Genomic DNA, 26350 nt, shown 5'->3' on the forward strand with positions numbered 1-26350 from the left:
TGGCCTTCAAGCTCAAGCAGCAGGAGAGGTGGGTTCCCAGCCAATGCACCAGATATGTTAGGATATCTGAACCTAAGGGGTCCGGATCCAGTCACCTGCCCCTGCTGTTAGCATGAAGGAGTCAAACATACACCAGGGTGGGTTCCACAGAGAAAAAGGTTTATTGCAAAATCTGCGCAGAGTTAGCCAGTGGAATAGCTTCCAAAGACTGGCCGCCCCCTATTGTCTTCCAAGCATTCTTATACTGAAGCTGCAAGCTTGGCCCCCAGTTGCTCCCCAATCAACAGGCAGAGATACACTTTATTACCTTTTTAGGTTAGCTAAGCCCTCCTCCCCCACCTTTGCAGATTGTTTGCTTCGCGTTATAAATGTTTGCATCTTTGCACAGCTGAGGCAGGAAGCTAGCTCACCACAACTGAAGCAGACAGGAAAACCACTACCGGCCTGCCGAGCTGAGCTTCTTGCATAGCTAAGACAATTGTTTAGCTGGAGCTAGCTAAAGCACGATGGAGTTTTTACCTTCCCCCTCTTCTCTACTCTCCCTTCAAAACTAAACACTTTTCTAATTTGGGATTGTAGGGTTGTTGTTTTGTTTGTTTGTTTGTTTGTTTTAAAGACTCAAATTAAACAACATAACTGGAAATGTTAAAAAATAATATAATTAATTTTATTCAATAGCAAATTTAAAAGAAAATTCAAGTTAAGAAAATTAGGCTGAGAATAATTTTACTCAAATATTTTAGTTGAAGAACTTGGAGCTATACACAGCTAAACCATATTATATATTTTTAAAAATGGAATATATGCAAAAAAAACCTTCATGTTAAAAAATCAGCAAATGTGATTTAGATACATTTGCTAGTTAAGGAAATGTGTCTGTTGCCTTGTTTACCTGATTATCATACCATCCAACAACAAAAACACATTAATTTTCCAGCTTTAGCTAAAAATGAATTTTGCTCATAGGCTTAAGTCTCAGCAGGCCCTCTAGACAAAGTAAGCAGGTATTACTGTGTTAAAAACAGCATGACATGGGGCGCTTCCAGAATATTGCTGTTTCGTGAGTATGATTCAGTTGAATTGCCAGGAAATTCAGGTTGCACAATTAAAGTGGATTTAGGCTCTTGCGTAACAAACCCACTTCCCAAAAAAATTGAATTTCTTTCAAGGAAGGCGGCAAGGAAATGCATTAGAAAGTGTGAGATAACAATGGCTTGACACAATATTCTATAACCTCCCTGTAAAATTTGTTGCAAACCAAGCAGGATGAATACTCAATAAACAGATTGTCTGGAAAGAGACCATGGTAAAGGGCACTTGCAAAATCTGATTCAGTCCATATGGACATTGCCAATGATGCCAGAGCTACTCAGCTGCTTTGAAAGACACGTTCTGTTAAATATGTTGGCATCTTGAAGCAGTGTTGTTGAAAGCATGTGGACCTTTCCAAAGTAAACATAACTGCATTCAGCACAATATTGTATGTTTATATACTTTCAGCCAAAGGAAGCTGATTAGTCAAGAATCTCTTATTTTCTGGTGCAAACATGAAGGGCTTAGCTTTAGCTGCAGCTCAAGAAGGGGTGGCTTTTTTGTGGCCATCCTTGTTGGACTCCACATCCCATCAGCCACAACTAGCATGGATAATATTCAGGGATGCTAGGAGTCCAGCAACATTTGGAGGACCACAGGTTAACCACCCCTGGTATATGTAGTTCAGAACCTGTTTTTCAATGCAACTCCATAGCCCAGGGACATGTGCAATGATAGTAAATAAAAGTGCATTTTAACATGTGCAATATATATTCTGCTCAGTACTACAATATAATTATAGTCAGCCACCACCCATTTGGGATTTGTTTTTTTTAAAAAAGGACGTACAGGGGAGAATATGTGATTTCCAAGCAGACGCAAGCCCTAAAATTTCTTGTTTTGAATTTCATGCTGCCAGTTGAACAACAGATATGGCTACAGAACAATACAATCGACACAAGACAAGTTTTCTTCGACTTGGTGGCTGTTTTGTTTGATGGGGTCGCATTACCTCAAAACCACATAACTCAGCCACTGGCTTGGCAAATTTACATGGTCACGATTTTCACGGAGTATCTGTTTTCCTCATATTCCCTTCCACGTACTGATTAATCAACCGGACGACAATTGATAACAAGAGGCAAGCATTTCTCTTTGTCTGGCTCCTGGTGCTACATCCCCTACCCAGGGACGGCAGACAAGAATTGTCTTCCCCATCCCCCACCCCCACTCCCTTATGTTAAGCAACGGCCAAATAATGACATTATCTGCCAATGCACTTAGTCGCTGGTGCCTTAGACAGCCTCTGGGAGCTGTGCTTTAATTATAACTGCATTTCCTAACAGGCTTCAGTTCATATCCCCATTAAAAAATATCAATGCACAGCAGCATTTGCGCGACACAAGGCCTGTCTGCCCTTCCCTCTGCGGAGTTCAATGGAAGCTGCTAATCCGCGGTGGGGAATAGGCTATAGCTGGTCTACATCTAAGGCCTTTGAAGATAAAGCTTCAAGAATCCTGAATTCAAAGAAGCATCAGGCTCAGATGGGGTCAGTTCATCCCCGCGGAATGCCTCATGAGCTAGCTAGAGGGTTATGGCAGTGTGTCTCGGTGCAGCGGAACAGCCACATTTAGCTACTATGCCCAGGGAGTAAATGGTAGTCAAATTTAGGGTCAAGAAGAAATTTCTCCCCATTTTAAAACAGCTTAGTGGTTCTGATGGTTTTTGGCCTTCTACGCCGTCCTTTCCCCCTTGAATGAACCCGGCGGGCTTTGTTTCAGAGTGCATTATTGCAGACCTTCTCTTCTTTGACACGTGGCATGGGTAACATTCCTGCTCCTTGAGACATTGAATCCTGGTCTCATTTTAAATACCTGCTGAAAGTGGTGTTTGAAGTAGCTCCTTATTGTAATGCTCCGTTCCTGCCATTGAAAATGAGGGTGAGAACACATTTTAATGAAGGTCACTCAAGGACAAAACACCTTGTAATGTTGAGGCATAATGAGGAACATCAAGCTTTCTATAAACTAGGGCATGAAGCAGTCCATTATGGAGAGCCACAGGTTTGTCGGAGATGGAGGTGATCTCTGGAAGAACTGGAGTTTTTCTGGGATACTGCCTGTTCTTCTGCATTGTGTGAAACTAAAAGAAACACTGAATTCATTTGTAGCCCTTTTCAAATTGGTTACAGAGATTGCTAAGGTTTTAAAATTAGTTATCACTATTATGATTATTACTATTCTTCACCTGATGTTTCATGCTATGAAATTATTTTTTCATCTGGAATGCTTTTGCAGCTTTCATGTTTGTTAATATTTTCCATGACCTATTTGATAGATTTAAAACAGCCTATGGCCATTTAAGCAAATAATTTCATTTGCTGGCCTACCCTATGGACCTAGGGAGGGATTATTTATAGAACAGGAGTGTCCCAAATAAGAATCCTGAACTGCCTAGAAAAGGAGCCATTCCTAAGATATCGTGTAAGATTGTATTCAACACTAGTCCTTTTCAGTGTAGACCCAGTGAAGTTAATTAATTTAGCTGCATTAATTTCACTGGGTCTATTCTGAGTATGGCCAGCATTGACTACAACCCTATGACATTTGTGTGTGTATTTTGCCTGCTAGTGCAGAAAGACAGTGCTTTGTAGTGCCTAAAACAGGCACAGGCAAACCTCCGGCCCTCCAGATGTTTGGGACTACAATTCCCATCATCCCTAGCTAACAGGACCAGTGGTCAGGGATGATGGGAATCGTAGTCCCAAACATCTGGAGGGCCAGAGTTTTCCTATGCCTGGCCTAAAATGTAAAGGCACAATTGCCTGCAGATACAGTCATACCTCATGTTACGTTTGCTTCATGATACGTTTTTTCAGGTTGTGTGCCGTGGCAACCCGGAAGTACCGGAAAGGGTTACTTCCGGGTTTCACTGCTCGTGCAGGCACAGAAGTGCTAAATCGCGCTTTGCGCATGCGCACAAGCACCAAATCGCACCGTGCACCTGTGCAGATATGGCGCTTCAGGTTGCGGGCTTTTCATTTTGCGAATGGGCCTCTGGAACGGATCCCGTTTGGAACCAGAGGTACCACTGTACACACACACAAACACACACACTTCTTCTGCCTCCACTTGTGAGCATAGCCAGTACCTCACAAGTCAGGAACAAGAGACAAACTTGACATTAGTAAAAATCCAGCCCACCAAACTCCTACCCTGCCACTTAGGTTCTGGGCTTTCCCTGACATTCCACAATTTGTTCTGCATGCTGCGGCTGATAACATCTCATCAAAATCCTTGTCTCTTTCAAAGTGTGTGCCACACTTAGACACATGGTTACAATCAGTATTGGTAAAAGGACACAGGAGGCCGTCTTTCCTTTGCAGAACTCTCACCGTCAGCTATGCCTTGGTTTCTCTGTGGTGTGGCAAGACAGATAATGTTCCAGTAGTCTGGTTCTTCCGCCCTGGGTGGAGGCTGCACTGCTCCATTCCCAACCCTGCCTTTGCTCTGCTGTCACAACACAATGGACAATACCAGGCAATGTGATCATGAGATTGCTAGCGCAGCAACAGCCTGCAGGAAGGAGGAAGATGCGTCAAGTACCAGCCCCTCCACACCACGCTAAAAGCTTCGATTGTTCGGCTGCGTTAACAGGAAGATGGGAAACCACAAAGCCCATTAGCTTCATGAAGAAAGCTCCTAAATCATTAATGGCAAAAAAAAGTAGCCTGAGATGTCAACTCCCAGCAGCTGGCCACAAAGTCACTGGCCTCAGTATCCTACCAAACCACACTGTACAAGCCAACATATTTTCTTGTGCCACTTTGCTCCTGTTTTCTCACAATTGCCATTTAATTGAATAAAAAAAGAAAGACAAGTGTAGCTTGGAGAATGAGTAGCCGGCCACAAGAGGCCCCCTGTAACTTTAAGCCCCTGCAACCTTTTCCCATCATAGTGCTATGGTGAGAGAAAAGCTGTCTTTGGCTGAATGTGCCCTTCCATGCAGGCACACATGGCATTTCCAGACATCCTCAGGGATCCGATTACTTTTGTGATGACCGGAACACTGATTACTGATTTGAGCCAGCAAGTGAGAATGCACTGACTTCAGTGCAGATCTTGTATCCTACTTTACAGAAGATGGTCCTCTGTTTGAAGGGTTATCTGGCTCATGTTCAGATAAGAACCCCAAGAAGGGAAAGGAAGCAGGGGCCTTGAAACTGCCCGTCAACAGTTAGCACACAGCTCAGCAAGCATACAGGTTATTTGCTTACAGATTTCCCCCACTATGGCAACACTTACTGTTTTTCTATTTAAATTACACTGGTTATTTCTAAATTTGCATCCACACATTGAGAGCATGCAAAGTCTACATGGCCTCTTTTGTCCTCTTTTTTTATGATGAATTTCCTCTTTCCGGCACTCCACTGTCTCTGCAGACTACACTTAGGATTCTTTGGGAGTGGGGGAGATAATTAAATTGGAACAAATATATATGTTTGTCTTGAGGAACCACTCATGAACAACGCTCCGGAACAAAGCTGTAAGAAGGGCGGCTGGATGCACCAGGATTCTCAAACCAAAAGACTCACCGCCAAAACTGCCAAAATCAGAGCCTTTGATTTATAATAGGTGTGAGCAATTCCATATGTCTGGTTTACACCACCTTTGAGCCTCTTTTGCAATCTCTGGGTGGGGCCAGTGGGTGCTTCCAGGCAACCTGCTTGTTTAACACTCATCCCAATTTGCTTGCAGAGAGTTCAGACAAAGTTATCTATTTAATGAGCAATCACTCAGATTTCCTTGCAGAAAGACTAGATGACATTGTGTCAAAGTAAGCACTTCCTGCTGCATTTTACATCACTTTCCTTCTCACAAAATATCTGGTCTTTTTTTTTGGGGGGGGTGAGTTAGCTGGACAAGAGCAGAGGTCAGCAAACTTTTTCAGCTGGGGCCGGTCCACCGTCCCTCAGACCTTGTGGGGGGGGGGGGCTGGACTATATTTTGAAAAATAAATAAATGAACGAATTCCTATGCCCCACAAATAACCCAGAGATAGCACACATTCTACTCATGTAAAAACACCAGGCAGGCCCCACAAATAACCCAGAGATGCATTTTAAATAAAAGGACACATTCTACTCATGTAAAAACACGCTGATTCCCTGACCGTCCGTGGGCTGGATTGAGAAGGCAATTGGGCTGGATCCAGCCCCCAGGCCTTAGTTTGCCCACCCATGGACAAGAGCTTCAATGGCATGAACCAAATTTGCTAGTATGCGACTGACTCCCACTTGAAAGTACCAACAGTCTGGACGTGCTCTTTATGCGAATGTTTCATCCTTTTTAATGCAGAAGAGAAAATGGTGGCTAGGTATTCTCTGGCTAGTCCCAATTGGACATTCACATATTAAATCATTTGAAGAGGGAATTTGTTTTAAACCTTTTGTAAAATAAACAAATCAACAGCCCCCGTGTAATAGAGGAAAGAGCAGCACCTAGGAATTGAATTCTTCTTTCATTCCGGTTTCATTTCAAAACACTTTTTGCACAGCTCCCTTGAAATAAGGTTTCCTTGGAGGGATTGGAGTGTGGGTTACGTCGCCAGTATTTGCAGGTAGATTCTCCCTTTAGCACGGAATGTGGGTTTTAGGGATGGCTTCACAAATCTTCAGGAGAAATAAACAATGGATCTGTCTGTCGGACGAAGGGAATCTCCAGCTACCCATCTTACCTGGCAGTGGAAACAGCAGATGAATAGCCTGAAGGCATATGACGCAGGTTTTGACTGCTGAAGCTAAGCAGGCATTGATGTAAGCTGCCTGGATGTAAGTTGTCTGAAACCTTCCAAGAAAGAGAGGGGAGTAAGTGAAACAAATAAGCAAAGAACAAGACAGAGTCCACACAGAGTGGCCCTGCTACACCTCTGCTTCTTCTCCAATCTAGGGAAAGGTTTCTGGCTCTTCGGTGATGGTGTATGGCACCAGGCGTCCCATGGAATGCTAGCAGGGGTCAGCAAACTTACCACGCCTTGGACCGGTGTCTCCAGCGCTGATTGCACGGCGGGCTGGAGGGCAGGGGAGCGCGTGTGGACACGCCATTTCTGGCGCACTTCTGGGTCAGAGGAGCACTGGAAATAGCTTGTGCGCATGTGCACGGGCCTCCTCCGACCCAGATGTGCACCGGAAATAATGCTTGCACATGCGCACAACGCTTGCACATGCACACAAGCTATTTCCGGTGCTCCTCCGACCCAGAAGCGGGCAGCTGCACAGCTCAGCGCCGGTAAGAGTGGGCGGCGGCAGCGGGCAGCAGGGGGCGCCGCAGGCCGGATAAACGAGTCCCTCGGGCCTTATCCAGCTTGCGGGCCTTAGTTTGGGGACCCCTGTGCTAGCCCACAGGACTCCCCACTCCTAGTCCTGGAGAGACAAACCACAACCAAAAACAGAAGCTGACCTTAGAAGGAGGAGCACTTTCTTCTAGCAGCCCATCTGCCAAGGCAAAAACTCAAGTTGCTGCTACTTTCAGAATAGCTAGGGGTGGAGCCAGTTGGATACCGCTCTAGGTACCAGTGCAGCAGGCCTTATGACCCAGCATGTACCTATGAACTCAGACCCTCCAAGTTTCCTATATTTTCCAGGAACAGCCCCAGGTTTACAGAAGCCGTCCTGGTTTCTGATCTGATCCCAAAATGTCTTGCTTTTCTTTAGGACATCCCTATTTTCATCAGAGAAATGTTGGAGGGGACATCTCTACAATCGTACCTTGGAAGCCAAACACCTTGGCACTCGTATGTTTTGGCTCCCAAACACTGCAAACCCGGAAGTGAGTGTTCTGGTTTGCGAACGTTCTTTTGGAACCCAAACATCTGATGGGGCTTCCACGGCTTCTGATTGGCTGCAGGAGCTTGCTGCAGCCAATCAGAAGCCGTGCTTTGGTTTCCGAACATTTTGGAAGTTGAACAAACTTCTGGAACGGATTCTGTTTGGCTTCCAAGGTACGACTGTATTTTCATTGGAGAAATATTGGAGGGTATGTGGTAGAAGTATTTTTTCTTTTTCTTTGTCGGCCCTGAATCTTCCAGCATTTGTTCAGAAGATGCCCCTTGCTCTGGAGCAGATCAGACCTGGAATAGTCACTCACTCCATCTAAACAAGATGTGCAGTTCGGTGTTAGAGCGCACACTGCCAATGCAATGAAGGAGGCTTGAGCACAAAATACCAAACTGCAGCCCCTTCCCCTGGTTCCTTGCATCCATGTTGTGGGAAGTTCCAAATGGAAGCGAAGAAGGTTCTGCTATGCCCTCGAGGGCCCTGGCAGCCGATCCTCAAGGGCGACGGTGCTGGGCTAAAGGTTAAAAGCAAAGGGTGAGCTTGTCACATTTGCAGATCGGGAGCCGCGGGCAACAGCGCTGATCTCATCGCAGGCAGGGAAAGATGTTAATCCAGAGCAAACGATCAGCGTCAATATTTCAAGCAGTGCATTAGGCGCAGTCAATTTCAGTTAAGGCTGCGCCTGGCTTATGTATAATTCAGCAACACAGCCCCGCCGCCGCAGCCAAGGGGGTTCAGTTCTCCATAGCCTTATTGTTTATTAATAGAAGCACTACACGGAATGGGGAGGGGGAGAGGCTGTCTATATTAAGCCTCGAGATTACACACGCACAGCTACGCAACCCCAGAGGTACCCACGCTTCCTCTACACCACCCCACTGCCTGCAAGAGGTCGCGTGCCCCTTTCGGCCCTCAGAGAAGGCCCAGCTGCTGAACATGAAGCTTGCCACCCTCAGATGAAAAGGCCGCTTTGAAGGCTGCATCTTCTCTGCAAAGGAAATTGCAGCGTTCTCTCTTTCCGCAGACGAAATTGTTGCTGCTCCCTGGGGGAAGCTGATTTGATGAGCGAGGGCGGAGCTTAGGGAGAGAAAGCATGGAAGATGGGGGCAGGGGAGGCAGGCAGCAATGGAAGTGGGTCGGAAGCCAAACTCCTCCGCGTTCACTGACAGGAACTGGGAGCCACTGGGTGCAAGGACGGCTAGACGGCTGGGTACGCAAAAATGGCGCTGGCCTTAACCAATCAGCTGGTGTGATTAATCAAATGAAGCTCAAAATTATTTTATGGGGTTGGCAGGGGTGTCATTATCAGCTTCCTGTGTTCCAATGAAAGAAGCCAAAGACTCCAGAAATTGGGATCCCTGAACAGCCCACCATTTTGCAAGGCCCTCGTTCCCTCCTCAGAATTCCAGACAAGTTTGATCGGGGTGGGGGGCGCGAGGGGGAGAGAAAATGGAAGGAAGTGGATGAATTGTCTTCTAGGGTGAAACTGTTGTGATATGGCTCTCTTGTGGCCAGTGAGAACTGCAAACAACTGAAGGTGACAGCAGTCGGTTGAAATCAACATTCATGGGCCTTTTAGATGTGGGTCTTTCCACATGGCAGTCTTTGATTGCTGAAGCTGTTTTGAGGTTGGCATTGGTGTAATATGGAATTTCTGAGCATACTGAAATTGAAGCTCAAGAGTGGATATAGTATAGTGAGGGGTGGGAGACCTGTGGCCCTCCAAATGTTGACTCCGGACCCCATCAGCCTCAGCCAACATGGCCAACTGTCCGGGATGACAGGAGCTGGAGTCTAGCCACATCTAGAGTACCACAAATTCTCCGCCACTGATGTAGTGACTGGAGTACCGAACTAGTTGTGATGTAAATGAATCGCCTGCATTTCCATTTAATTTTCTTTTGTATACTTAGCTGCTGCGTGTGGCTTGATTTTAATCAGGAACTGCAGGGAGCAAGGGTGGGGGCTTAACCTTTTCATCTGCCACCACAGTTGTGCTTTGCAGCTTCTGCTATTGGCCCAGATAGGAGAGCTCCCTGTGGCATCAATGGAAGATTCCTTTCCCCAGCTGATAGCAACTGGGGCAGGGGATGGCAGCATTTTCTTCATAAACACGGTCCATGTGGGAACGGTTTAAAAGCAACACGCCCACATGCCATGTCCTGACCCAGACCCTCCAGTGTCCCTATTTTCCAGGGACAGTCCCAGATTTACAGAAGCCATCACAGTTTCCAATCTGATCCCAGAATGCCTCGCTTTTCCTTAGGATGTCCCTGTTTTCATTGGAGAATGGAACATCAGATGGACGGGGTATTATTATTATTATTATTACAGTGGTACCTCTGGTTAAGAAGTTAATTCATTCCGGAGGTCCGTTCTTAACCTGAAACTGTTTTTAACCTGAGGTACCACTTTAGCTAATGGGGCCTCCCGCTGCCACTGCACTGCCGCTGCGTGATTTCTGTTCTCATCCTGAAGCAAAGTTCTTAACCTGAGGTACTATTTCTGGGTTAGTGGAGTCTGTAACCTGAAGCGTCTGTAACCGGAGGTACTACTGTAAGATGATGATGATGATGATGGAATAGGGCTTCCCTATTTTCATCGGAGAAATGTTGCAGGGTATGAAATCCCTCCTCCTTTGGTGACAATTAAAGTAAGAAACAGAGCTGCAAGGGAAATGCTAAGGGCCACATCCAGTAAGGTCCCAGGCACTGGTGAATGGTGGCCAATGGGGCTGGTAGGGGGAAGAAGGAGGAGGAGGAGGAGGAGGGGAGTTTGGATTTGATATCCCGCTTTATCACTACCCGAAGGAGTCTCAAAGCGGCTAACATTCTCCTTTCCCTTTCTCCCCCACAACACGCTGTGAGGTAAGTGGGGCTGAGAGACTTCAAAGAAGTGTGACCGGCCCAAGGTCACCCAGCAGCTGCATGTGGAGGAGTGGAGACGCGAACCCGGTTCACCAGATTACGAGTCCACCATTCTTAACCACTACACCACACTGGCTCACTGGGAAGAAGACAGGGAGTCCCTACAGTAAGTGGAGGCAGAGCCAATGCCAGGCAGAGCCAACCGAGTCCAGCCTCATCCCCATTGTTCACTTTCCTGCATTCTAGAAGGGGCAACACTGAGACTAAGGAGGAGGAGGAAAATGACAGCCAGGGCCACCCCACCTGGACTGGATATAGTAAGGCAGGCAGGTGGGGGGTGGCTGAGGCCAGACTAAAGTTGGTGGGGCAGTGTCCCATTCATCCAAATGGACCAGGCCTCCAGGGAGCCTAAGCTACTGAAGTGCAAATCAGGAAGTCGTCCATTTCAATGTCTCCTCCATGACAAACTCTCTCTGCTTGTCCTTAGGCAACCCATTCATTATTCCAGCAGCTTCGCTGAGAAAGACACCTGCCTACCCATTCAGGCGGCTGTTATAAGGATTAAAATACGGCAATGCATTAAATTTTTAATATAGCATTTTACTGTTATGTTTCTTTTAAATGTGAGCCACTTTGGGAAATTAGTGTGAAAAATCAGAGTGTGAATAACCTGGGAATAAATACATAAATGAAAAGGGATCTTCCTTGCATTTCATTATTACATTTCTATTAAAGTGCTATATAAATGCTGTCATTAGTATTCCTACATGAAAGCTGGGTAGATTGATTTAAAACAAGGCAATTGAAAGCTGGCTGCCAAGTTCCTCATCATGTTAAAATTTGTATTATTATTTTTAATCGTTTAATCCAGCCTAGATGAAAAAGAAGACAGCAATAGTGTAATCCTATGCATTTCCCCCCCTCAGCAGTAAGTCTTACAGTTTTCAGTTGGTCTTATGCTTAGGTAAATGTATAGAATTGCTCTGTATATTTGACTTTTCCTTCTGACAATGAGTGGTGGCTTTGTATTATTAAGCTGTCCTCTCTATTTAAAAACAAATGTAGCTGAGGCTGCATTCACACTACAGTTTATTCCATTTCCCCAGTGTTTCCCTAACTCCTAATTTCCGTAGTATAATTGAGCTTTCACATGATGTGAAAGCCACTTCTGGAAATCTAGTGGAAATTTAGTGCTTATTTCCATGTTAATTGCCTCCAGAAAAAAATCTGCTTGCAACCCCATTAAGCCAGAAAATTGCAGGAATAAAGTGACAAAATCTGTTATTTCCTGCTGTTTTCATGGGTGCATCATGGAGGAGCAGTAGTGAGCAGGGAAGTTGTTCACGGATGTGTATTCTTGTGTCACCACATTCACTGCTATGAATGAAATTTAATACAGCGTACATACCGGTACAGTCATACCTCGGGTTACAGATGCTTCAGGTTGCGTGTTTTCGGGTTGCGCACTGTGCCAAACCTGGAAGTACTGGAATGGGTTATTTCCGGGTTTGGGCGATTTGCGCATGCACAGAAGCGCTAAATTGTGCATGCGCAGAAGTGCCGAATCGTGACCCGGGCGTGTGCAGACGCGGCGCTGCGGGTTGCGAACGTGCCTCCCGCACAGATCACGTTCGCAACCCAAGCAGCCACTGTATATTGATCAAAAAAAGGTGCAGTTGCATAACATCAGGTACTGTATTACAAATGGGAATGTTAGAAAACAGAAGTGCTAGAATTATAATCAGGAAAATGAATAGAATACTTCCCATGTTAAACAGGAAGCCTCAGGAGGCTGTGAATGTCAGGGAGGAATATGGGCAATGCCAGGGTGTGGGGAGGAGGGCAAGTGCCCCCATCCAAACAAGGAGCTCACCCTGCCGCAAGCCCCTGCCCCATTGCGGGACACTTCAGTAACATATACTGTTGTTGTTTTTTTACTTTCAGAGATCTTAACATATGGGATACAACTCACTCATTTAGAAATATACTTTGCCCTTATCTGTTCCTGCCTGAAATGTTTTCCTGTGCTACTACAGGATAGGCACGGTGTGGGGTAGAGAGGATCCATATGAACCTGCCCAGACCCTGAGATCATCTTCTGAGGCCCTGCTTCGTGGGCCTCCTCCACAAGATGTCCAGAGGGTGGCAACACAAGAATAGGCCTTTTCTTCAGTGACTCCCTGTTTGTGGAGTGTTCTCCGCAGGGAGGTTTGCCTGACGCCTTCATTACGTATATTTAGGCACCAGGCAAAAATGTTCCTTTTCAACCAGGCCTTTAGTTGATTGACATCTAATGCCTTTTTAAATGTGTTGTGGGAGGGGGATTATTGGTTTATTTTTGTTATGTAGTTGGGATTTTTTATCTTGTATATTTATGTTGTGAACTACCTTGAGATGTGTGGATGAAGGGCGGTATACAAATTTAATAAATAAGTAAATAAAGGTAAAGGGTAAAGGGACCCCTGATTATTAGGTCCAGTCGTGACCGACTCTGGGGTTGCGGCGCTCATCTCGCTTTATTGGCCGAGGGAGCCGGCGTACAGCTTCCGGGTCATGTGGCCAGCATGACTAAGCCGCTTCTGGTGAACCAGAGCAGCGCCCAGAAATGCCATTTACCTTCCCGCCGGAGCCGTACCTATTTATCTACTTGCACTTTGACGTGCTTTCGAACTGCTAGGTGGGCAGGAGCAGGGACTGAGCAACGGGAGCTCACCCCGTCGCGGGGATTCGAACCACCGACCTTCTGATCGGCAAGTCCTAGGCTCTGTGGTTTAACCCGCAGTGCTACCCACGTCCCAAAAATAAGTAAATAGGAACTGCTTAACCCAGAGGAAGCTGGTCCATTAGGGTGAATCGGGCTCCACTAGTCTCAGTCTGACCTCACCTAATCCAGACCTGCCTGTCTTCTTACTTACAACCACTCAGTGGTGAGGTGGCTCTGTCTTTCATCAGCTCTAGCGCCACCTACTGTTGGCCTCCTGGCCTTCTGCCCTATGGGCGGTAGATGCCACTGCCTTAACAGTTCTGCTTCTCAAAATCTGTTCCCTTCCAACTTCTTTTCCTCTTCTGATGAAAAAAAGATGATGTAATTATCTACATCTTTTTCTCTCAAGTAGGAAAGTGTGCTGGTCCTGGGAGGATTGCCCATGAACTTTATCTTCTGACCGTAGCATCAATAAGGCGGAAGGGTTATGCATTGCCAAAAAGTAGATTCTGATCTGAAGGGAAGGGTCCCATCAGGCTTCATGTGAGTGGCAGAATCGTGCAGTCTGCATGTCTGCGATAACACTGCTATGCTATGTTATGCACTTAAATATATATATCCAAAGTTCTGCAGAAAGAACAGCTGACCCGTAGATATTATGCAAATCATGCACATTTGCATATACTTGCTTATTTTGCATATAATCCATTCTGCTTCTGTGAGTCATGAGAAGAGGCACTGAAGCCTTGCCTGCCTCACGTCCACCAAACTGTCTGCTGAGATTTTAGATGTACTGAGCTGCTTTCACCACATGGTTCCCCCCACCCACCCACACTCATCCTCCTATCTTGACAGCTGGAAAGGCTAGGAAAATTGCTCTTTTTTTTAAAAGTACCTTGAAATTCTCTGGATGTTGAATTCTGCACTTGCTAAAAATGGCTGCCTTTGAGTTGCAGGATCGCAGGATCCTCACAGCTCCAGGCCTGTGAGCCCAGCCAGAGGCAAAAGATGCTGCGATTGACTTTACCTAACTGGCTCATCCAAATGGAAAAAAACAAGGCGTGTGTGCATCCACTATGGGTGTGGCAGATATGGCATGCAAACCTCTGGGCCAGTGGAGACTGGTCCAATATGGCAAATGGATCAACCAACCATTTAACTGCTTTCTTACTTGTATCCAGCCTGGCAGAGCGGGGTGAGTGGTGAGATGGCCCTGGCTGTCACCTTTCTCCTCCTAGAGCTTAGTTTAGTGCCTGCAGAACGCAGCAGGGAGGAGGGTGGAAACCCAACTAGAATTAGTTGGTTTCACCTGTTACTGTCTGGCTCCATGCATCTTGGTGCCTGGTTGTCGTTTTGCAAATGTCAACTCCCTTTCCACACTTCCAGTTCAGGTGCAGGAAACGCACACCTGAACACCTGCAATGCAAGACTCTGGTGCTCTCTGAGACAACCTGCTTCCCTGTTTCTCCTGATTTGTTTGCACAAAGTCTGCACTGGATGGTTACCTTGGCTATTTGCTGAGCGCACGTTCTGATTTGTTTGCATGGAAGACAGACCATGTTGCATCAAGCCATCATTATCCCACACTTTTCAGTTGCCTTTTCCTGCAGCTTACAGCAAAACACAGTTTTTTTAGGTGGTAGCAGGCTTGTTGCACAAGGTCTTCCAAACCACTTTAATTGTACCAGAATGTGAAACCATAGCCCCCCTGCCCCACACAGAGCTAAAATCCCCGGACCCCTTAAGAAACTACAGTTCCCACTTCCAGTGAATATAAGAGCAGAGAGGCTGGAGGCACAGCATGATAAAGTTAGAAGCCAGGAAGACTCCGTGGTTCCCATAGGAGACAGCTCCTAGGGGCCAAGCTCCCTTTGCTCGCTCCCCAATAAAATATTCAATGGGGCCGTGCCCCCACAAAGGTGATAGCCATTGACATTCAAATCGTGTACGTACTCCGCTTCCTGTGATCGATTCTGCAGGGTGGGGCTTACCTGCCCCCCTCCACCAAATATTTTATTCAAGTTGGCACCCCCGCTGGTTCCTTTGAAATCTAAACTGGGACAGGATACAAGGCGTGGGAGGGGGGAGGCCGACTGGAGCGGGAACGGGAGGCGGGATGGATGTGGAGGGGGGAATCGGCGTGGAAAGGATGTGCGCGCCTGCCTTGTCATCTCAGTTCCGAGAAGAACCAAACGAAGAGAGAGAGAGAGAGAGAGAGAGAGAGAGAGAGAGCCGTCTGAATTCTCTTGATCAGATTCGGGGGTGCTACAACGCAGTCGCCTGACCCAATTATCAGAATGCACTCCCCCACTCCCCCGCCCTAAGTTAGGAGCGAGCGCCTTGAAGCTTCAAAGCGCTTTGTAGCTGCGCAAAAGCGCAGCGTGCGCCCCGGAAGAAAGGAAGACGCCATCAAAAAGATCCCGCGCCTGGCGAGGCTTTCATCTTCCAGACACGCAGACACACACGCCAGCTGTCGCATCTCCAGCTCCTCTGTGTGTGTGTGTGTGTGTGTGTGTGTGTGTGTGATTGTGTGACACATAATGAGCCGTGCCTCCACTAGCCATTTATTTATTGCGCGCCCCTGCGCCGGAGTTGGCGAGGGTGGGTGTTTCAGGTCAGGGAAGTTCAGGCCCAGCCGTGGGAGGCCGGGCGCGTCTTTCACGGGGCCATCCGTGAGCGGGCAGGGGGGAGCGTTCAAAGGCGAGGCGAGCACCAGGAAAAGAGCATTTTTGCCTTTGCAAAAGATAAGATTTGCACGCGAGAGCGCTGGGAGGGAAAGCGATGGAACGGCTCATGCGGCAACGGCGGAGATAAATATTATCTTGTCAAGTCCAAGACTTAGGCGTGTGAGCCAGGGCGGGGACGGATCCACAGATGTTTTTGATTCCTTTGGCGTCACCGAGACGTGGGTGTAAAAAACAAAAAAACCAGGAATCCAGAGCCAGGAGGGACCTGGGGCTGGAAGGACGAGCCTGACTTTAAGCAACTGCCTGGGATCGCATTCCACTTTACGCAGACTGGACGGGGTGGGATCGAGGAAGGCGCTCTCCTGCCTCCTTTCCTCGTTCTTCTGACACTGATATCCTGCGAGAGACACGAAGGCCGTCAGAAAAGAAGAGGGAGCGTTGCTCCCGGCGTGCAGACTCGCTCCAGTTTTGGCTCCCGGGGTAAAACAGGTCGGGCAGGGCTTTGCATTGTTTCAGGAACCTGCCCAACCTGCTCGACAGCGGTACAAAAGACGCGCGCGCGCTCCAGAAAAGTCAAGCTCCCTCGAACCACTTTTCAGTTCCCTTAAAAACGATTGTTGTCAGCCTTGACATGCGGTCTCATTCCCATAAACTGCTAGTTATAAATTCAGCCGTTTCTGAAAGCCTCAACACCATATGTCTAAAGCACCTTGCTTCCCCAAATAAGGAATTTAAGGGAACAATTCTGATTCTTCGGCTGCATACGCTTTACCCTTGACTCCGACTCTCGTGTGCTCCCACTGTTTGAAGCTGAGTGCACATGACATTAGCCACAATCCATATGCATCCTGTAGCTTCTTGAGAAATGCTGCTCTTTGAGGCATTTCCCCGCAAACCTACTTCTGTCCAATTTGAAAATCTAAGCCACATTTGGTTTACAGAGGTGCGCACATTTGAGACAGTCATTGCGCATGCGCAGGTGACAGCTTTGTTGAATAGGAGTTTGGGTGGGTGGAGACATCCTCAACCCACTCTCTGGTGTGTTGTTGTTGTTCAGTCGTTTAGTCGTGTCCGACTCTTCGTGATCCCATGGACCAGAGCACGCCAGGCACTCCTGTCTTCCACTGCCTCCCGCAGTTTGGTCAAACTCATGCTGGTAGCTTCGAGAACACTGTCCAACCATCTCATTCTCTGTCATCCCCTTCTCCTCGTGCCCTCAATCTTTCCCAACATCAAGGTCTTTTCCAGGGAGTCTTCTCTTCTCATGAGGTGGCCAAAGTATTGGAGCCTCAGCTTCACGATCTGTCCTTCCAGTGAGCACTCAGGGCTGATTTCCTTCAGAATGGATAGGTTTGATCTTCTTGCAGTCCATGGGACTCCCAAGAGTCTCCTCCAGCACCATAATTCAAAAGCATCAATTCTTCGGTGACCAGCCTTCTTTATGGTCCAGCTTTCACTTCCATACATCACTACTGGGAAAACCATAGCTTTTACTATACGGACCTTTGTTGGCAAGGTGATTTCTCACTTTTTAAGATGCTGTCTACTCTGGTGTGTACAGTGATGTTAAAAGGTGGCATGAAACAAACAGAAGCCGCTAATGTGCCCACTGCCTGTGTGTTATGGACTAGTTGGACACAGAGAAATGGTGGGAGGCACCAGCTGGGGATCCACCAAGAGAAGAAGACTCAGAGCCCAGGGAGTCGTGGTGGGACGACATGAGTGGTCAGAGGGAGAAGAGGGAAGCTGAAGAGGTAACAGGGCTTAGTGAGCTGGGAGAGCCTGTGGCAGAGAGAAGTCCAGAATCAGGGGCAGAAGCAGAAGCTGAAGAGCAGCAGGGTCAAGAGGCAGAGATGAGTCAGGTTGCTGAAGAGTCACGGGTGTCTCCTCCTGCGACAAGCTTTTCTCTCCCCTGATTTCCCAGAACCAGAAGAGGTATGAAAAGGGTGGAGAGATCAGGGATGTGCAGACCTCACCTCTGATTGCTTGGAGAAAGCCCTGGAGAGGAGGAGACTTAGGCAGCTGTGGGGAGGTGGGGACCGCCAGTCTCAGCAACTGCTTCATGGGGCAAGAGATGAGTGTCTGTGCTCATTAGGGTACGGACACGGGTGGCGCTGTGGTCTAAACCACTGAGCCTCTTGGGCTTGTTGATCAGAAGGTCTGTCAGCTCATTAGGCCTGACACTTCTATGCCAATTGTGTTTTTGGTAATAAAGAGTTAACTCCGACTTGCAGGGTGTGATTTACTGCTGGTTCGCTTCTGGTACTAGGTGTGGTGGGGAGGAGGCAGGGAAGAGGATGCCAGCTCCAGCAAGCCCTGTTTCTTAGCAGTGGTCTGTTTCTTAGAAGCTTTGGGATCCAACAGAGATTTGCAGCCTTCAGATCGAAAAGCCTAGCCCTCATCCCCAGACAGCTCTGTGTAGGATGTGCTGTGGTTCCACAGCAACAAACAAAAATGCCCTCTGCATGTGCTCAGAGGAGTTACCGTCCACACCATTAGGTCACCTGTTTGTTGGCTTGGAAACAATTTATGAGCGTTGGCTGCAGTGAGCAATAGTTCCGGATCCTTTCATGCCAGCCTACCAAAAATTAACAACTGTGATGGCACAACGTATATAAAGCCTGGAGCTGACCCATCCCCCCTCCTTGCCTCTCTGCCTGCCCCTGAGATAGGCCCCTGCCCCTCCTTGTTCCATGCCCAGAGGGGGAACGCACTGACTCAACCTTCTGGTTTCAATGCTCAAAGCCAGCACCCAAAAATGCCAAGTTCAGCAAAGCAGGAGGGAGGCCATGGTGAGGCTGGGCCAGGGTGTGGGCACCGGCAAGCTTGGGAAAGGCCTCATTCGTTTCTGCACAGGAGCTGGCTCATCGAGAGCAGAAACAGGCTTGGCACCGCCTTTGCCTGGGGAAGTTGGCACTCTTGGCATAGAAACAGGCAGACTGTTCCCACCGGTGTTTCACTGCCAGTTGGCCCATCACACACACACACACACACACACACACACACACACACACACTCCTCCTTGCCTGATTGGCACACACAAAAACAAGGCCTTATCATAAGCTGCATCCTTAGTTTCCTCTCTTCCTACAGAGCCCAGAGGAGAAAAAAGCTAGAATTCCCATCACCAGTTTCCAAAATTGGGTTACCACTGTTCTGAGGGGCAGAGAGAGAGGTGTGAGCATCTAACCACAGCAGGAATCAAAAAGTCATCTTCCTCAATCTAAGCATCTCCACAGCCCAGATAGTCACGTTCTTGTGGCGAGTGCTGCAATTGATGATGTAGAACAGAAAAAGAGAGACGGGGAGCGCCAAATGTTAGCATTGCCACTGTTTCCCCCCACCAGCCCCCATGGGCACCACCTCCACTGAGTGAGGAAAATGCACTCTGCAACTACTCAGAGGCACTCTCTCTGTTATTTATGCTGCAATCCTGTACCCACTTCCCTGGGAGTAAACAAACTAAATGGGGAGTTGCTTCTGTGTAGATGTTTACAGAATTTCCTATGGGCGTTGCTTATGGTCTGAGGTTTTGGGACTTATCACTTGCACCCAACCTGTCTGGGCTGCAGCCAGACACAGGTTGGCAAGAAAAAAAGGAGATGTCTGATGCCAGTGATGCTCAAGGAAATGAAACAAACTCAGCCTCGTGGTCTCAGCAACCCTTCCCAGAAGGTCTTGCTGCTATGGGGCAGTTGCCAGGACTAAAGGTCCCTTGACCTCCACTGTCTCTAAAGCTCCTCTTCTCCCGGATGTTTCCCAAGCAGTTTCAAACTGTGTCTACGCACCTCTGTTACACTAGTCTCATTACTCTGCAAGTTATTGGAGACCAGGTAGGAGGAGAGTCTGTTGCAGCAGGAGGCTCCCTGGATTATTCAACAGCATATTGACCCCCCCTCGTCTGCTTCAGCCTCAGAGTCTGAACTGCTCCCTGTCACTGGCTCTTCTTGCTCACTAAACCCTGCTGCCCCTTCAGCATCCAACTCCTCCTCCCAATCTTCTCGCTCTGATCTCTCTTCAGTGTCCCACCACCAATCCTCCGGCTCTGAGCCTTCCTCCTCTGGGTTTTCCCTTGCGGGTTCCCCAGCTTGTGCCTCCCACCACTCCTCTTCATCCAGCCAGCCCCTGACACAAACTGGCAGCTGCATACTCCATACTAGACTCCTTTACCCCTCATCTCCTACAAATGATTTTTTGTGGGAGATGGGTTAACAGGCTGTGTTCATCATGAGGAAAAGGCAGTCCGTACATGCCCAGCAGCTTTTGCTTTCAAGATAACTGGTCCCGCTCCAGGGCTGTCATGTTTCTCCCAGCCTCGTAGTTCCTGTGCATGTTTTACTTGAGAGCGAGTCCTTCTGCGGTCCCAAGGCGAGGCCCGGCTCAAACGAAACCCTAATCACAGGCCTGAACAGGCTACCTGGGGTAGCCTTCTGGGAAAGAACGTAAGTGAGCTGCTGTTAACCTAGAGAGACAACACACACCTTACAATTCCCCATTCCTTAGAAATTACTCTCATGGCCAAGTGACATCTGCTGCGCTCTCTCTGTGAGTTGCCTTCTCCTAGATGCGGAATGGGAGGACATAGTCATGCTCATTAAGAATTAAAAAATAGAAGCCCCGTTTTCTCTGCCAAGCCTGCTGCAACATGCAAGAGAGATTTAAAGCCATGCGCGGAATTGCAGCTGAAGGCTGGAAAATAGCAAATCTGCTGTCCTCCTGGCTACAAAAAGAAAGCACTGGTAGGAGAAGCCTGGTTGGTTCTCACCTCTATGTTGACTCCAGAGTAGGGGTCAGCAAGGTTTATCTTGCTTGGGCTGGATTGGTCCATGGAGGTGCCTCCGTGGGCTGGATCGCGCGTGCGTGCGCACGTGCACCTGTGATTTTCAGCATCTGTGCAGACGCAATTTCTGGTGCCACGGAAGTGAGTCCCTGTGCTGCCCTGCACTGGTTTAGTGCAGTGTGCAAGCAGGCGGCTCGGTTCACGGGGCCGGTCCTTAACTGGCCACTTCCGACCCATGGGCCTTAGGTTGGTGACCCCTGCTCCAGAGCCTACCACAATTGTGTCTTGGGGGTAGATTTATTTCTATACTAGCCTTGTGTTGCTTGTGAATTCTAAGAAAGAAAGAAAAAGAAAGAAAGAGAGAGAGAGAGAAGAAAGAAAGAAAGATCTTATCCAAAATTTCATTGAGTTATATCCACACAAAGATGGAAACCTGTTCCTGGATGTCAGGAGCCACCACGCAAAATTTGGTGAAGGTTTACAAGAGGTTTACAAAAGCATAGCAAAGAGACTTTTTAAAAATTTAAAACATACTGGGCGATATCCGATTAAATAGATCTTATGCAAAGACTTTGGGCTGTGCAAAGGACTTTCCCATCCCGTTCCCTGTGCATCCCCACACCCATTCCTCCTAAATCTTTTTTTTGGGGGGGTGGGGTTCCTCCCAACCTTTGGAGCAGATTTGGGGAGGCTGCGTGAAGCACAGGGGGAGAGGAAGGGGAAGCTGTATTGCCCAAGTAGAAATCCTTGCGCTGGTAGATCTGGTAGAATGCTGCTCCCAGCACATTTGAACAAATTTAGATACCACTTCATCATAAAAGATAATTAATGAAGTGGTGAATGACAAGGAAGGATAAAAGGCCTAGCGGAACTTGCTGCTTAGAGGGGGGCAAATACAAAGGGTCACGGACTTCCTGCACCTTTGGCAGTGAAGGAGGCATTTTCGGCAAGCATGGCTTCTCTTTCATTCCTCCATAATTAGTTTTGCATCCAACAACATCCTTTTCTGCACCCTTCTGGCCTCTGCCTTTAGCCAACCTGCTGCTGCTTTGGTTCCATTAATTCCAATAAATTAGTAAATTGTTCTTTTTGAGAATACCAGAAGTCTCAGTCTCTCTCTCTTTCTCTCTCTGTGCAAAGACCATCCAAGAAGCTCGTATTGTCGAACAAAGGAGGAAGCGGAACAGTATCTTAAGTGGAGCACGTTCACAATCGAAAGATGTGGCAGTAGCCACTCGATCGCATGGCTTTAAAAAGAAAGGGGGGGGGGGAGTATTGGGCAAAGCTCAGGAAGAACATCCGTTTCCTCTAATAGTGAACTAAAGCCGTGAGTGCTGATGGGAATGGAACCAGCACAAGACTGATGAGAAACAAGAGTCTCTATTAGCAGATGGTATGTGTGTGTCTGTGGACTGCTGGATCTGTAAGTGCTTTTTCAAAACACACACACACGGGGGGGGGGGGGGCTAAGGTGTGGCACCTCCCTTGAAGCCCAATGAAAACTGAGCATACTTGGTAGATGTTGAGAGTCAGCTGGAAAGAAGAATGGAAAACTTGAGGGTGGGGGAGCCCTAATGGAGCTGTGCATGGCTTGCAATAATACTGGTATTGTACATAGCAAGCTGGAAAGCTGAACACACTGCAACATTTTGTCGCAGGTCTCCATTCAGTTACATAATGAGTAGTATACCTGTATACCTGAAGAAGCGTCTCCACCCCCATCATCCAGCCCGGACACTGAGGTCCAGTGCCGAGGGCCTTCTGGCAGTTCCCTCGCTGCGAGAAGTGAGGTTACAGGGAACCAGACAGAGGGCCTTCTCGGTAGTGGTGCCCGCCCTGTGGAACGCCCTCCCATCAGGTGTCAAGGCAATAAACTACTATTTTACTTTTAAAAGACAACTGAAGGCAGCCCTGTTTAGGGAAGTTTTTAATGTCTGATGCTGTATTGTTTTTAATAATTCAGTTGGAAGCCGCCCAGAGTGGCTGGGGAAACCCAGCCAGATGGGCGGGGTATAAATAACAAATTATTATTAGTATTATAGTATCTGAATGCAATCTTTGTGTACACCTCTTTGAAGAAATCAGAGAGAGAGAGAGAGAGGAAGTCGTCATCTTGATGGCCTTATTTTGAGCACCCAGCAGCTCACAAATGACAGAGGGTGAACTAGTTTAGGGGTGTGGAACCTGTAGCCCTTGGCCTAATGTCATGCAGGTGGCAAGGAGAGCAGAAGAAAAGTGGGCGGCCCTCCTCCTTGGGGCTGGTGCCCCTCCCTCCACTGGCATGTGGCTCCAGACAAATTGCATCGCTAAGAGAATGAGGTCCTTGGCAAAACAAAGAAACAAAATGTGTGTGTGTGTGTGTGTGTGAGCGCACATGCACAAATGCACACACACCAGGTTCCCCACCCCTAGAGCGGAATCGTAAAATTGTAGAGTTGGAATGGACTCCAAGAATCATCTAGTCCAACTTTTATATTCTGATTTTGTCCTGTGAACTGCCCTGAGACCTTCGGGTATGGGGCGGTACATAAATTCAATTAAAACAAAACAACAACAACAACAACAACAACAACAACAACAACAACAACAACTCCCTGCAGCTAACAGAATTTGAAATATACTCGGAGTCGAGAGTGGATTTCATGCTCTTTATTCAGCTCATAGTGGTGAGGAGGAATGGAAGTTCCCCCAGAATGTCTGCTTTATATACATTATTTACACAATGCGCCCCACGTGATTGGCTAATAATGGGATTCTCCTGTAGGCCAATCAGGTTGGGGATTCACTTCCATCTGGAGCTGGATTGGGTGGCTCCTGTGGACCAATCACACTGCTGCATTCTGGGTCCTATTGTTCTAGGACCAATCAGACTGCTGCATTCTGAATCCTATTGTTCTAGGACCAATCAGACTGCTCCATTTTGGATCCTATTCAACTCAGTACATAACAGAATCAGTAGATGGTCTGATTCAGCAAGAAAGCAGAAAAGTATTCTCAAAAACCCCCCACCCTATTTTATTGTTAAGTGGGCACCCAAATCTTTTTTGGGGGGGGGTTGGGATTTGAGGACGCTCTCTCTTGTTTTCTTGCAACCAGTCCCTTCCCTTCCTAGTTTTAGCTTCTGATGCAGCAAGGCAATTCTTATATTTTTATGTGTACAGATACAGCTTTCGCGTAAGCGCTGGGCTTCCTTTTCCTTTTTTTAAGAGCAAGCTGAGGTTCTCAGTAAGCTGATTTCTGCAGAATGCTGTAAGGATATAAAGGGAGACTGGTCAGGTCAGGTTAAAAGTCCTACCTAATCCAGCATCCTTTTCTCACAGTGGCCAAACAGAAGCCTAAAAGCAAGGCCTGAAATTCCTTTGGTCCTGCAGAACCGCAACATAAAACAGAGCATACTGTGGTCCTGTAGGATTGAGACTGGGGATCAAATCCCTGCTCAGCCACTCTCCCTTAGCTTCCTCCCTGAAAAATGAGAATAGCAACAATGCAAGTGTCCAAAATCACTGGGAATAAAAACAAAGCTATCTGTCAATCATTTTTACCTGTTAAAATGATGTAAAAGTAAGGTAAAGGTACCCCTGACCGTTAGGTCCAGTCACAGACAACTCTGGGGTTGCGGTGCTCATCTCACTCTATAGGCTGAGGGAGCCGGCGTTTGTCCGCAGACAGCTTCTGGGTCACGTGGCCAGCCTGACTAAGCTGCTTCTGGCAAAACCAGAGCAGCACACGGAAACGCCGTTTACCTTCCCACCTATTTATCTATTTGCACTTAATGTGCTTTCAAACGGCTAGGTGGGCAGGAGCTGGTACAGAACAACGGGCGCTCACCCCGTCGCAGGGATTCGAACTGCCTACCTTCTGATCGGCAAGCCCTAGGCTCTGTGGTTTAGACCATAGCACCACCCGCATCCCTTTTCATGTAAAAGTAAAACACCACAAAAGTCAATACACACTCAACAGCCAGCGGTATATGATGTCCATTGCTACCACTGCAGAAAATCAACGCAAGGAAACATCACCAGTGCATGATGTGGTTTATGGTCTTTGTCTTAGGTAGCATAAAAAAGGATTAGATAACTCTGCATTAGATTGGGCTAATCAACAGATTTTGGCTATGGAGAATCTAGATGCAGGGGCAGTCTAGCCCTGGATACGAGATGCTGGGGTCAAAGAAAAGTTTCCTCCATGAGTTGCTTGTTGCAATCTTCCTAAAAGCATCCAGCGGAGCTTATGGAAATGGGATCTTGGTCTGATCCAGCACTGCAGTTCTGCTGGCACATGCATGCAAAAATTTCACCTGTCGTTTTTATTAAGAAAAAATGCCGACTTTGATTCTGTATTCGCCATCCCTAATAAGAAATCTTCTCTTATCCACAAAATAATGAAAAGGAGCAGGACGAAGAAAGAAACCCGCCCAACACTATTTTAGTCCCATGGGGTGCAAGTACAGAGAGGCGTTTAAATTGCCTTAAATTGCTGCGCTTAGCAACGTTGAGCGTGTACCCAATGGCAACAGTGGCTGGATGGGGAGACCTACCCCCTTTTTCTCCACTCCACAGCAAATATTTGGGATAAATCATAGAATCATAGAGCTGGAAGAGACCACAAGGGCCATCGAGTCCAACCCCCTGCCAAGCAGGAAACACCATCAGAGCACTCCTGACATATGGTTGTCAAGCCTCTGCTTAAAGACCTCCAAAGAAGGAGACTTCACCACACTCCTTGGCAGCAAATTCCACTGTCGAACAGCTCTTACTGTCAGGAAGTTCTTCCTAATGTTTAGGTGGAATCTTCTTTCTTGTAGTTTGGATCCATTGCTCCGTGTCCGCATCTCTGGAGCAGCAGAAAACAACCTTTCTCCCTCCTCTATGTGACATCCTTTTATATATTTGAACATGGCTATCATATCACCCCTTAACCTCCTCTTCTCCAGGCTAAACATGCCCAGCTCCCTTAGCCGTTCCTCATAAGGCATCGTTTCCAGGCCTTTGACCATTTTGGTTGCCCTCCTCTGGACACGTTCCAGTTTGTCAGTGTCCTTCTTGAACTGTGGTGCCCAGAACTGGACACAGTACTCCAGGTGAGGTCTGACCAGAGCAGAATACAGTGGCACTATTACTTCCCTTGATCTAGATGCTATACTCCTATTGATGCAGCCCAGAATTGCATTGGCTTTTTTAGCTGCCGCGTCACACTGTTGGCTCATGTCAAGTTTGTGGTCAACCAAGACTTCTAGATCCTTTTCACATGTACTGCTCTCAAGCCAGGTGTCACCCATCTTGTATTTGTGCCTCTCATTTTTATTGCCCAAGTGCAATACTTTACATTTCTCCCTGTTAAAATTCATCTTGTTTGTTTTTGCCCAGTTCTCTAATCTGTCAAGGTCGTTTTGAAGTGTGATCCTGTCCTCTGGGGTGTTAGCCACCTTTCCCAGTTTGGTGTCAT

At 47.4% G+C, this 26350-nt stretch overlaps 1 long non-coding RNA gene across 1 annotated transcript; it reads right to left on the minus strand.

The window, feature by feature from the left end:
• Positions 1–719: 719 nt before the first annotated feature.
• LOC308461585 lies at positions 720–7096 on the minus strand. The gene is made up of 3 exons (XR_013978916.1): positions 6769–7096; positions 4427–4607; positions 720–2954 (listed from the first exon to the last, which is right to left on the minus strand). It is a non-coding gene; the product is annotated as an uncharacterized lncRNA (long non-coding RNA).
• Positions 7097–26350: the final 19254 nt, after the last annotated feature.

This window comes from Podarcis pityusensis, assembly GCF_964106645.2.
Source record: "Podarcis pityusensis genome assembly, chromosome: 13".
Classification (NCBI taxonomy): domain Eukaryota; kingdom Metazoa; phylum Chordata; class Lepidosauria; order Squamata; family Lacertidae; genus Podarcis; species Podarcis pityusensis.